The sequence below is a fragment of the Phocoena sinus genome, chromosome 6, assembly GCF_008692025.1.
Source record: "Phocoena sinus isolate mPhoSin1 chromosome 6, mPhoSin1.pri, whole genome shotgun sequence".
Lineage (NCBI taxonomy): Eukaryota > Metazoa > Chordata > Mammalia > Artiodactyla > Phocoenidae > Phocoena > Phocoena sinus.
Window position 1 is genome coordinate 6,831,647 of NC_045768.1, and position 6,000 is coordinate 6,837,646.

The window sequence follows — 6,000 nt, forward strand, 5'->3', positions numbered from 1 at the left end:
CCTCGGGGCCTGTCTGAAGCCAGCCTGAGGCCCGTCCCGAGGTGGAGTCTGTTTTCTTCCTCAAGTGGGCACAGTGGACACTGGGACATCTCCGAGCTGGCTGCAGCTCTCACACAGGCCCCTCAGTCCACCCTGCCCTAGGTCACCCTCTGCCCCCAGCTCCGGATGTCCAGGAGCCAGGCTCAGCAGCCCAGGCAGCCGGACAATGGGCCCTTTGGAGACCTTGCCAGGGCCTGAGCCTCGGCTGTGGGCTGCGGCCGAGGCCACCACAGAAGGTCTCTTGTGGCTGGTCCGGGCTGCAGCCAGAAATAGGTCCTGCTGGGCACGAGCTCCTGAGGGCCCCGCCCTGGATTCGGCCTGGGAATGTGGGTATTTGTGGCACTGAGGGGAGGAGAGCTTCATCAGGAAAGCAGGCCTATTTTGGGGCCTTTGGGAGGCAGGGAAGAAACTCAGCCCACCCCTTAGTGCAGAGGCGGGAACACAGGCTCCCGAGTCCCCCTGCACGCAAATCCTGCCTCTGTCCCTGTTGGACGTGTATCCTGCCGGCTGTGCAGTTGGTTATTTCTTTCTCCGAGCCTTACTTTACTCATCCGTGTAATGGGACGAATCATAAGTCCTTCATTGGTTGTAAGGATTCCGACGATGCACGCACGGCGCCGGGAATAGTCTGTGCTCATAACACGTCGGTTATTAAAGTGCTTCTACCACCTTCTCCCTCCTACCCCTGGCTGGGGGCTATTGTCCTTGGATGGGTCGTGCAGGGCCTGGAAGGTGGCCTATGGCACACATTTGCATCATCACTGGGGGGCATCAAAGCACTGGAGCCCAGGCAGAGGCCCACAAGACCCCTACGGCTGGGCAGCCCCCCCTTTCCCCTCCCCAGCCCAGCTCCCTTGTTATCCTGCAGGCTCCCCAGGTCTGCTCTGGACTGCAGCCTTTTGCATCTTCCCATCATGCACTGCACTGGGGCCCTGCAGGAGTCATTCTCAGAGCTGGCAGTGGGAGGGATTTCAGACATTTTTTCCTGCATGACTTTCACATCTGCCTCTCTTTGCCCGAAGCTGGGTAATGGGGGCTGATAACGGAGGAGTTTGCAAGTCTAGGCCTGCGGTTCACAGACAGATACAGACCCAGGTTCAAATCTGGAGTCATATGGGCAACAGTCTGGCCCTTGGAGAAGGAGAGATGGGAGTCGTGCTTATCTAGTTCTTCTGGAAGCCAGGGGACCAGGTCTCCTTCCTCCCGCCCCTTGGATGTCCTTGAAGCTATTTTTATGTGTTGCTGGAAACCAGAATTACAACCAGAGCCAAAAGCACTGGGAGGTTTTCTGTGCGCCGCGGGTCTCACCCAGGGGAGCACAGGCCATTCCCAGCAGACTGGTGGAGCCCATCCAGATGCTTTGCTGTGTGGGTGGGGAAGCTGGTCCCCACCCCCCTTGAGCCTGGAGGTCATTGTTGCGAGGCCCCTGGTTGGTTGGCGCAAAGATGAGGAATGAGAATTTACAGAGGCTGAGGAAAGGGTGCAATCGTCCTGGGGTCTTTGAGGCCTGCGTGAAAATCCAGAATGCTCATGGAGTTCAGTCATCCATCCATCCACTCATTCATTCATTCATTCATTCACTTATCGCTGACCTCTTCACTCATCACATATTGAACCAGGATTTTCTTGGTGTTGGTGGGGCATCACCCACCAAACACACAGAGCCCTGCTTCCAAGGAGCTCACAGATCTGACTGCTTCACTCTCCAGCTCAAACGGAGATGCTGCGATCTTTATACCATGACAGGGGCGAGGCACAGCAACGGTCCCCACTCACTTAGGTCTCACAAAAGAGGATCTTGAGGGCTTCCCTGGTGGCGCAGCGGTTGAGAGTCCGCCTGCCGATGCAGGGGACACGGGTTCGTGCCCGGGTCCGGGAAGATCCCACGTGCCGCGGAGCGGCTGGGCCCGTGAGCCATGGCCGCTGAGCCTGCGCGTCCGGAGCCTGTGCTCCGCAGCGGGAGAGGCCACAGCAGTGAGAGGCCCGCGAACCGCAAAAAAAAAAAAAAAAAAAAAAAGAGGATCTTGATCTTGGCCCTTTCTTCTGCCCTCTGCAGAGAGCTCTCCCTTTCCCAGCCTGGCTCCAGGGAGAGGGAGGGATGCAAAGCAGAGGGAAGGAGCACGGCTGTGCGCTTGCTGGGGCAGTTCTGGGCTGTTCTTTACTGGGGACTCTGTGCAGTGGGGAGAACAGAAAGGGACTGGAGTCCCTGAGGGTGAGCGGAGCTGTAAATGAAGAACTGAGTGAGCAGAGAGGCAGGAGAGCGAGGGGTTCTGGAGTAGAACACAGTACAAGAGCCCTGGAGGGAGAGGTGAGGGGGTTGGGAAGAGTTGCTGGGGGTTAGAAATTGGACCCTCCATGGTATTCTTTGCAAGACAAAGAATATTGGAAACCCCCGTAAATAATATGTGGGTGCTGTCCCAAACTCCTTTTAATGAAATTTTGCAGGGGAGAGACCACATGGACCTCACGAGTTACTCGGGTTACATTACACGGCTTATGGGTCTTTCCATGATCTGTGGTCTGCCCATATTTTTTTTTTTTTTTTTTTTTTTTGCGGTACGCGGGCCTCTCACTGCTGTGGCCTCTCCCGTTGCGGAGCACAGGCTCCGGACGCGCAGGCTCAGCGGCCATGGCTCACGGGCCCAGCCGCTCCGCGGCACGTGGGATCTTCCCGGACCGGGGCACGAACCCGTGTCCCCTGCATCGGCAGGCGGACTCTCAACCGCTGCGCCACCGGGGAAGCCCCGCCCATCTTTTTAACTTTATCACTCATCTCTTCACTTTTTCCCGCCCCCAGCTCCTCCTCCTAACCCCGCGTTCCAGCCTGATCTAGTCCCTTTGACCTCCTGCTGGCCTTGCTGTGACCTCTGCCTGGAGCCACCTCTGCTCTCACACCTGGACTGTTTTGAAGCATTTGGTCTCCTGAGCTCTCTATCTCTTCCCTCCCTCAGTCACTGGGTTGATATGCCCAGACTGCTTTCCTCTTGTTTTCTACTTTAGTATGATTTCTAGCACAGTCTTAGACAGTTGAATATACACTTAGCACACCGGTGAGTTTTATCAGTCTGTTCACACTTGACACAACACACAGACAACCAGAATATCTAGGGAAGTGACCCTGCCTGGCACTTTGTCTTCCTCGTTCACAATAAACCACAGTCATTAATTCATTAAAAATATCCCTTGGGCACCTATTACCTCCTAGATATTCTGCTGGAGGCCGATGATATAAGTATATTTAATGGAATTCAAATCTACAATCCAAACCCTAACCCCACACAAGGCCTCAACCCAACCCTGAACCCAACACCAGGCTTAATCCTAATGCCAACCCTGATCCCAAACCCAACGGCAATCCCGATCTAACCTCAATCCTTTCCTGGCCAAACCCAATACCAACTCTACCCTTAACCGAAACCCAACCCTAACCCTAATTCTAACCTTTGTGTTAAAAATCTTTCAGTAAATGTGTGTCTCCTTGTCTGTCACAGTCCGTGGATGGTGCCGAGTAGTCACGAAACTCATCTGATTTTGGATCATCCAATGCGTTCAGACTGGGAAAGGTAGAAGGCAGGTGAGACCAAGTTGAACACCAGCCCAATCCAGGAGGTAACTTTGAAAAACAGGGGTGTATATTTTCGTGTAAGTCCCCATGAGGCTACCTCATGGCCCATTTTCTAAACACAAGATCCTTGGTGTGACCCTGCCTGACTCAGCTGATACCTGCTGACTCTTCCCTCGCTGGCCTCTGAGCCACACAGACCCTCTCCTTCCGTGGATGCCCCGAGCTCCTCCTGGCCTCAAGGCACCCATGTGTTGATCCTCCTGCCTGAAATACCTTTCCTCCCCTCCTCCCCTCCTCCCCTCCTCACCAGTCTGCGCAGTCCTCAGGCCCCTCCGAAATGTCGCTTCCTGCCCTGCCTGCCCTCTCCCCCCAGACTCGTCTTTATTTCCTTCATGTGCTCATGGATCCTGTGCTTTCCTTCCAGGGCATTTGTGGCTGTTTGTGGCCACGTGTTTGTTTGCATGTTTATTTCTTTAATGTCTGTCTCCCCAGCCAGAAGGTGACCTCTTTCAGGGCAGGGACTGTGTTTTGTTCACTGCTCTAGCTCCAGGACCTAGCACAGTGCCTGGTACACAGCAAACCTGCAGAAAACTCGGTTGATTGAACAAATGAATGAATGAGGGCATTTTCCACTTCTTCATAAAAGTGAAAGAAAGATTCCAGCTAACTGCAGCTCCTGGCTAGGGAATGTTTGTCCCAGGTCCTGAGCTGAGCCTTGGGGAAGCCAGGAGAGGGGGACGAGGTCTCCCAGCGCAGCTGACCATCCATTTCCTCTTTACAGATTCTCCACCACACTGAGTGGGAGGGCCTCAGGTATCATCCTCACTGTTTTACAAGATGCTTTTGCCCAGAGAAGTAAAAACGCTTGTGTGGGTCTCCTGGCTGGTCGGCAGAAGTGCTAAAACCCTGCTTCCTGGTCCCCAGCCCTTGGCATTGACCCTTCCTTTCCTTCTGCCCCCGCAGCTGGAGGTGCTCAGCTCTGTGTCTGCCTCCAGGAAGTCAGCAGCAGGCCCGCTGCCATGGGGACCCTGACAGACTCCAGGCCATCTTCCCATTTTGTTAACAAGCATGTTGAGACTGGTGCTGGAACCAGCCTTGAGCAAACGAGTCAGAGGTCAGCACCCTGGGCTCCCAGCTGAGAGGGTGGGTTCTTCACACCCAAACGGGGGCCCTCCTCTCCGGTGGGTCAAGAGAAGGAGCTGAGTCATAAGGGTCACTGCTGTTTATTGAGCATCTACTGGTGCCAGACCTGGGTGAACTGCTTATTATCTCGCTGGAGCTTTACAATACTCAATTTACCAGATGAAGAAATGGACGTACAGAAAGTCTGTCACTTGTGCAAGGCACACAGCTGCTAAATGTTGCTGGTGGGATCTGAACCCAGACCTACTGGGGTCTAGAACATTAACCTTATACTTAAAGGCAAAGGAAATCCCAGGAGTGCCAAGGAAACGCTGCCCAAATGTTAGCAAAGCTGTCCGGTCCAGATAACGGCACATTATGGCCCCAGGGAGCAGCCTGTGCACTGCGGTCCGCCCAGGCTGCGGCGGGTGATCTGGGCCCCGCCCTCAGTTTTCTGACACCTCGGCCCCGCCCCGCCCCTCCTGCTTAGGCCGCGCTTGGCCTCGCCCCAGCAGGCAGAGCGGGACTCCCATTGGCCACCGTTTCCATGGTTACTTGGGGTCTGTGGAGCTCCGGCTTGCCGACACGTGTCCCCCGGAGCCGCCCGAAATTTGACAGGGGACCACGTGCCCGGCAGCGCGGGAGCCAGACAAAGGACCGGGGGAGGCGGGGAACGAAGCCGGCGGAGAGGCCAGCGTGGCCGCTGGTTGCGGCGGGGGTAGGCTCCACGCTCCTCCTGTACGAAGGAGGAGCCGTCCACCTCCGCCTCTTTGTATTTTGGAGGAAAGAAAAAAACAAAAAAGAATTGCCGCGGGAAGTGATGGGGGAAGAGGATTCCAATCAGGTCCACCTGCCCTCCCTCTTCCAGGAAAAATCGGGTACAAGGGCATCTTTTAAGGCCTGAGAGCCCACAGTGTCCTTCCTTATGCCCTGGGCTTCTAAACCCACCTTGACTTCAGTCCTTGAGGTTTCAGTTCTCTTTCGCTGGCTTGTTCAATAAGCAAAAGCTTAACGAGCATGGTTGTTTTGATGCTTGAGAAATGAAACCCAAGGAATTCTGGGGGATCTTGCCATCCGTTCACCCTACAGTAGCTACTGCATCCCCAACCGTGATGATGTTGCCTCCGCCCCCAACTGCTTTACTGGGTCCCTGGGCTCTGTGCCTAGCGAAGGCCTGGGCTGGACTGGGCCGCTCAGGTCAGTGCAGTAGACAGATACTCATCCTATCCCTGTGGGCTCTCCCGGTTGGGGGCATTGCCATCCTTCCAGTCTCC